Source organism: Mirounga angustirostris, unplaced genomic scaffold (assembly GCF_029215605.1).
Source record: "Mirounga angustirostris isolate CCGP_5_RB_7025 unplaced genomic scaffold, mMirAng1.0.hap1 SCAF_10, whole genome shotgun sequence".
NCBI classification, from domain to species: Eukaryota; Metazoa; Chordata; class Mammalia; order Carnivora; family Phocidae; genus Mirounga; species Mirounga angustirostris.
Window position 1 is genome coordinate 138065606 of NW_026991718.1, and position 7484 is coordinate 138073089.

General features: G+C 54.2%; 1 long non-coding RNA gene across 4 annotated transcripts; it reads left to right on the forward strand.

Moving 5' to 3' along the window:
• Window positions 1–46: 46 nt before the first annotated feature.
• On the forward strand, window positions 47–6942 carry LOC123851982 (uncharacterized). Of its 4 annotated transcripts, XR_010405966.1 has the most exons (5): window positions 47–550; window positions 2326–2468; window positions 5488–5856; window positions 6195–6355; window positions 6597–6942. It is a non-coding gene; the product is annotated as an uncharacterized LOC123851982 (long non-coding RNA). The 4 variants fall into 4 exon arrangements; XR_010405965.1 differs by having other exon boundaries at window positions 2326–4354; window positions 5488–6355; XR_010405963.1 differs by having other exon boundaries at window positions 5488–6355.
• Window positions 6943–7484: the final 542 nt, after the last annotated feature.

Consider the following 7484-nt stretch of genomic DNA (forward strand, 5'->3'; position numbering starts at 1 on the left):
CTTATTTGGCGCTCGGTGGGAGGGCGTGCTGCCCCGAGAAATAAGGCCCGGCGGGCCCCGGCGCGCGTGCGTGGGGCAGGGGCGTGGCGCGGCGCGGGCGCGGCGGCGCCTTCGCCGGCCCCGCCCGCCGGGCACCTGCGGCTTCCGGCCGCTCTGCTGCCCGACGTGGAGCAGCCGCGCTGGAAGCTTGTGCAGGGAGACTCCTCGGAGGACGGGGCGGGGGAGGACGTGCGTGAACAGTAAGTGGCGGAAACCAGATGTAGGTCCGCTTGTCCGGAGACAGGCTCCCGGAGAGCAGCTGGTCTGGCCCGAATCCTGCCAGGAGCGGCTTTATTTCTTGTGGCGGCCCTTGGAAGGGGCCTGGAGCGGTCTGAGCCGAACCTCCCCAGCCTGGCCGGGGTCCTGGCCGCTGGCGGCGCGCGCTCCTTTACGTCCAGCTAGTTCGCATTCAGACTCCGCTCCGCAGCCGTCACGGAGCCCCGAGCGGCCCCGAGCGGCCCCCGAGCGACACCGCGCCGCGCGCGCTCCTCTCAGTTACGTTCAATGACAGGTAAAGGCCTTGCATTTCCGGGACGTGAGAGGGGGAGCATTCCTCGGTTGTCGCGGGTACCTTGGACTTGGGAGCCGGCTGCCGCCGTCCCCGCGGCCGGATCCGAAAGCGCAGGGGTCGCCCCGCGGCAGCGGTCGCAGGCAGTGATGTGCCCTGTGCTGAGCTCTGGGCCGAGGACCCCGGGAGGGCCCCGGAATCGGGCGTGGTGCGTGGCCGGCCGGTGCGGGCAGTGGGGGCGGTGCCCAGAGGGTGGCGGACGCGGCCCAGCTCGGAACAAGGCAGCGCGCCCGAGCTCTCCCGATGCGGGTGGGATTCCTCTCCTGCGAGCAGCCGGGGAAGTGCAGCCCCGGTGTGCGCGTGCCCCCGGTGAGGGCCCCGAGAGGGCAAGAAGCAGATACCTGTTGGGGACCAAGCCATGAACCTGTGCTCGTACTTGAGTAGGAAGATACTGAAGACCCTTTCCCAAACGGGAGGTTTTCAGGCCGACTTCATTTCAGTGATGTTATAATTCATTCTGTTTCCAGTAATTTGGAGTGCACTTAAGCCGGCGATGGAAAATGATTATTCTTTTTAAGGGTAAACTGTTGGGGCATCTGGGTGGCTCAGTCGTTAAGCATCTGACGTTGGCTCAGCTCATGGTCTCAGGGTCCAGGGATGGAGCCCTGAGTTGGGCTCCCTGCTCGGCGGGGAGTCTGCCGCTCCCTCTGCCCCTCCCGCAACTCGTGCTCGCTCTGTCTCTCTCAAATAAGTAAATAAAATATTTTTTTTAAAGATTAAACTGCTGAGCTTATGTTGGAGCTGCTATTTTGTTACCTGGTAAATACAAGAACGGCAGTGCAGGATCTGTGTCTGTCGTTTATCTCATGTTCTTGAGATGATGCCAGTAGCCTAAGGGACAAGGCTCAGAAGGATGCTGGTGACGGAGACCAGGCCTGTGTGGCACGGGAGCTGTGTCTGCATCAGCGGCCTGCCGCTGTGACAACCAGCCCAGAGTCTGCGGGCACCCAGACTGCCTCATCGCTGTTTCCACTGCTGCATGACCTCCACCTGTTTGTGTCATAGGACCTCAGGCCCAGCTTTGGAACGTGTGCTCCCCTCTTCTGTCTGCCAAAGAGCGAAGTTCCAGCACTGGGCTCTGCTTGGGGACGGGATGGATCAGTTTGTACTGGGGGCCAGAGGAGTGATTTCTCCCCAGGAACACCCATGTGAGGTTCCCAGGCCCCCCCGAGTGTGTGCAGCGGAACACTGCGCACGCACCAGGAGCTGCAGAGCCACAGGCTGATGCAAGGTGTGCAGAAGCTCGAGACAGTGCCCTGATGGAAGAGTATGAAAGGCTCATTGGCATGATCTCAGATTCACGTTGCCACCACCTTTTAAGAAAGTGCCCCCATCAAGCTTTGATCTAATATTAAAGAACAGTCTGTTAATACACACCTTCCTTCAACTATGGATCTGAGACCAGATTTTTTTCATCTGCTTCATCCATTCTCACTTTTTTTCCTAAGAAGAGGTCACTCATTTTGGTGGTGGTTATTTATTTTTTTATTTTATTTTATTTGACAGAGAGAGGGAGAGCACAAGCAGGGGAAACAGCAGACAGAGGGAGAGGGAGAAGCAGACTCCCCACTGAGCAGGGAGCCCAATGCGGGGCTCCATCCCAGAATCCTGGGATCATGACCTGAGCCAAAGGCAGACGCCCAACTGACTGAGCCACCCAGACGCCCCTGGTTTTGTTTTTTTGTGGGTTTTTTTTTAGATTCTTTTTTATTTGACAGGAGAGAGCGCACAAGCAGGGGTAGTGGCAGGCAGAGGGAGAAGGAGAAGCAGGCTCCATGCTCAGCGATGTGGGACTCGAACCCAGGACCCTGGGATCATGACCTGAGCCGAAGACAGACGCTTAACCGTCTGAGCCACCCAGGTGCCCCTGTTTTTTTTTTTGTTTTTTTGTTTTTTTTAAAGATTTTATTTATTTATTTGACAGAGAGAGAGCACAAGTAGGCAAAGTGACAGGCAGATGGAGAGGGAGAAACAGGCTCTCCGCCGAGCAGGAAGCCAGACGCGGGGCTCGATCCCAAGACCCCAGGATCATGACCTGAGTGGAAAGCAGCCGTTTAACGGACTGAGCCACCCAGGCGCCCCTGTTGTTTTTTTTTAAGCAAACATTTTTATTTTATTTTATTTTTTAAGCATTTTTATTAGATGTTTGTGCCATGATATCATACATGTTTTCACCAGGTCACTGAAATCAAATCTACTTTTTCAGGGTCCAGTTGATATCCTAGAGACTTTGATTTTACTGTTGTTTTTCCACTTTGCTTTTACTTTACATCTTTTATACTTTTATTTCATTTTACTTTCCATTATTCTGTCATTTTCCATCACATCTTACAGATCTAAAAATAAGGGTTTTTTTTTAAATGGGATTATGATTTGCACTGATTTTTTTACATGAGTATAGTTGACACATGATATTATTTTTCCTTTCAAAATGTTATGGGGCACCTGGGTGGCTCAGTCGGTGAAGCATCTGCCTTCAGCTCAGGTCATGACTAAGGATCCTGGGAGCGAGCCCCATGTCGGGCTTCCTCTCCTCCCCGCTCATGCTCTCTCCCTCTCTCTCAAATAAATAAATAAAATATTTTTTAAAAATGTTATATCAACATGTAATGGGTGTATCATTTTAAATGAATTGCTATTTTTTAAATTCCTGAGTTTTAATTCCTAATGTGGTAACTGTCAATCTATATAATCCACATAAGCAAAAAGTTTATGAAACCAAAAAGTTGGTGAAGTTTTCTCAAAAGCCCCAGTACATCCATAAAAGAGATGACAGCTGACCACACAGCCACTGAAGCCATGCTTATGACGTGGACAAGTGCTAACCTGTTACGATGTGTAGTTCTCAGAGGTTTGAATGTTGGCTTCCCTCAACACTGCTGATGGGGCAAATCCTCTCTGCAGGAAAGGAGTTTTGGTGGATCGAGGTTTTCTTTCTTTGCACTTTGCAGTGATTCAGTGAGCATATATTACATGTATAACCAGAAAGAAATATTAATGTCATAAAAATAATGTCTACCCTGTTTTCCTCATAGTGGACATTTTGGAGATTAAAAACATTATAAAGTGCCTTGAAAACTCAAGTTACTGTGCACTTATTGAACCTGGGGGCGTTCACCTGAGGGTGCTCACTGGGGTGCTCACCAGGGGTGCTCACGGGGCAGGAGCTATGCTTTCAAATCAGCAACATTCTCTAGAGTGAGGGGCACATGTAGTAAGCACTCGCTAAAATACACCAATAAATGCATGAATGCTTTAAAGTTAATTATACTGGGGCACCTGACTGACCCAGTCAGTGGAGCCTGCGACTCTTGAACTCAGGGTTCTAAGTTCAAGTCCCATGCTGCATGTAGAGATTACTTTAAAAAAATAAAGCTATGAACTACATATCTACAGCTTCTGGTTTTGGTTGAATCATGTCCCCCAAAGATAACGTTGACATCTCAATTCCCAGTAACTCAGAATGAACCTTATTTGGAAATAGGGTTGTTGCAGGTATAATTAGCTAAAATGAGGTCATATTGGATTAGGGGGGCCCCAATCCAAGGACTGGTGTCCCACAGAGATAGATACACAAAAAGGGGAGGTGGCCATGTGACCACAGAGATTGGCATGACACATGAACAAGCCAACGGACGCCAAAGATTGCAAGTGTCCTGCAGAACACCAGCTCTGGTTCCCAATCCCAGGGGAGGACCCCTGCCAAGTGGAAGAGAGCAAAGCTCTTCACAGCACCAGCCACCTGGGGTAAGAGTCCCAACACTTCTGCCCACTCCTGGCCTTGGAGTTGCCAAGGAAAACGTGAAACAGTCAAGTGCTGACAGAGCAGCTTTACTCATGCAAGGAAGAGACGCACAAGGTCTGCTTGGGCAGCTGGTCCCTGTGCATGCACCCCTCCTGTGCTGCAGTGGGGACAGCCAACCCCCTGGAGTCTGAGTACTGAAAGTTGGGGGGCATGCCTGGGGGTGCTCACCTGGGGGTGTTCACCTGAGGGTGCTCACCTAGGCCGCTCACCTGGGGGTGCTCACCTGAGTGTGCTCACTGGGATGCTCACCTGGGAGTACTCACCTGGGGTGCTCACTTAAGCCGCTCACCTGGGGGTGCTCACCGAGGGTGCTCACCTAGGCCACTCACCTGGGGGTGTTCACCTGAGGGTGCTCACGGGTGCTCACCTGGGAGTACTCCCCTGGGGGTGTTCACCTGGGGGTGTTCACCTAGGCCGCTCACCTGGGGGTGTTCACCTGAGGGTGCTCACCGGGGTACTCACCTGGGGCACTCACCCAAGCAGGACAACAGGACAACAGATCGCTCACGTAGCTTACGGCAGGGAAGGATGTCCTGTACAAGTTCTGTGGGCTCCTTATTTGTTGGAAAGAAGGGTTCCAGGCCCGAAGCCCATTGCTAAGTGGTTTTGTTTGGGGTGGAAAGACCACCTTTCCCGACAGCCAGTTAAGAGGCGCCAGGATGACCCTGCCGTACAGCCTTCAGAGGAGGCACGGCCTTGCGACACCTCGATTTGGGGTTCTGGCCCCAGAACTGTGAGAGAATGCGTGGCTGATGTTTTAAGCCCCCCGTGTGTGGCAGTTGTCACAGCAGTCCTGGGACATGGCTAGAAATGTGGACTAGCAAAATGTCTTCAGCAAAGAGAGAGAGAATCTCAGCTGAGCCTGCCTGGCAGGAAGTGTGGGACAGACAGCTCTCTGGGCTACCATCTGGCCGGTGCCGCTAGATGCCGTATTTGGGGGCTGGGGGCCCACTACAGCCCCCAGACACTGAGTGAACACCAGCTGTGTCCAGAACACACAGGGTCACTCAAGGCAGCACGTCTGACGTGGTTTTAAAATATGCCCACGGATTCTTTTCATCCCTCTGCTTCACAGGTGGAGTCTGCCTCCTCTTGAGTGCTGGCTCTTCTCAGTGACGTGCTTCTGACACAGAGAATGCGTGGGACTCTGCCCCCTCTCCCTCTCTGACAGCTCGCCCTGGGGGGCCAGCAGCCACGTGCTGAGAACGCCCACACAGCCCTGGGGAGCGTCCATGTGGGAGGACCAGAGGCCGCCTGCTGACTCCGTGTGGGTGAGCTGACTTGAGGATCCTCCACCCCAGTCCAGCCTTGGGGGGGACCAGAGGCTTAGCCGACGTCCCGACTGCAACCTGGGGAGAGTCCCTGAGCCTGACTGCCCAGCTCCTGAATTCCTGATTTAAGGACGTGGTGAGATAAGGCGTGATGTTCTAAGCCACCGCTTGAGGTAATTTGTGACACAGCGTAGATAACACAGGATTGGCTCCCCAGGACTCCCACCTTTGCTTTTTTGTTGTTAGGGAAAGTGTGATCGGTCTGTGAAGGGTTCCCCATCCTTGCCCAAGTCAGAGGCTCCACGTGGTGACTGTTAGAAATGCCGTCTGCCCCCTAATACCTGCTTAGGGTCCCCTAAGAGTAAGCCCTGGCCTGTGATCAGCCTGGTCCTCTGGGAACGCCAGGCGTGTGCTTGTATGTGGCGTGTGTCCATGTGCCCAGGATACCGGCATGCAGAACTCATGCCTCATAAAAACAACGCACTCCCTTTCTCTCCCACCTTTCTCCCAGTTTTTCCTCTTGCAGGTTTCTGAGGTCTCTGTCTTTTGGGCGGCTGTGTGTCCTGGATTCTGACTTTCCCACCTCTCCCTGGGCAGGGGAAGGAGGGGATATGGTGAGAGGTCCTTGGAGCCTGGGGAAGTAGCCAGGACCGCCTGCCCCAGGAGAGGTCGGTGAGTGTGGGGGAGAGTGGAGGGGTCTCTCTGGATCCTAGGGAGCAGGCACCTATCCAGGACCTGGACCTGAGGCCCATGTGGAGGCCTGAGCATAGCCTGCATGGACATTTACCAAAATGCCTCCTCCCTAGCACAGGGGTCCCTGCTGGGCACCCCAACTGGCTCTCTGGGTCCCATGGGACAGGCAGGCCACCAGCATGAGTCAGGATGTCTGCTTATTCTCTCTTTGCCACTCTAGGTCCCCACCTTGGGGCCAGGTCTGTGTCTGTGAACAATCAGCTGCCCAATGGGGGCCACAGAGCCACAGGTTACACCCCTGGGACCCGCTAGGACCCACTCCACATCTGAGCAAGACCCACAGGACACTGCAGTGAGAAGGACAAGCCTCGGATCTCGGACCCTCATGAGTTCTCCGTTAGCAGCAGCCTGGGGCCCAGGCCAGCAGGAGGGCTCAGGCCTGGGGAGAGCGGGGACAGCCCCACCTGCCTGTGGGCCCTGCCTCCTCCTCCCTCACACCCCCACTGTCTCCTGGGGCTCCAGAGGGGAAAACAGGCTTGTGTGTCATTTACACACTCACTCCTTAACGCCTCCGTTGTCATTAGAACTATTGGCAATTGTGATAAGAACAAGTGTGATAACCAGCTTCAGTCCCGAGCTACGTGCATAGCATTCACGCCCCCTCCAGCAGTGGCCTTGCAGCCTGTTCCGACCCCACAGAGGCAGGATGCACACAGGGCAGCTCAGCCGCTTCTGAAACACACAGGCTTTGGTTTTTTGTTTTTAATCATTCATTTGATTTAATTTTAAGTTCACTGTCACTACGTGGATGAGATGGGTACATATCACACTAGGCTTCCGCTATGAGAGAGCTGCCGCTGCTGAAGGAAATCCAGCCCTCCGTTCTCTTTCCGTGTCCCTTTCTGAGTCCCACAGGAGCGGCGTGTGGGACAGCTGGGTTCCAATCCTAGCTTGTCACTCCCCCGAGGCTGTGTGGGTGGGACGAGGAGAATGGGCATGGGGCCCTCCCTCCCCCTAAGCCTGTGGTAGGGGATCAGCATCCACCTGTGCTCTCTGGCTGGGCCCTGGGAGTGCACCAGCATGTTTCTGTAGGATGGAAGCCAGGGGC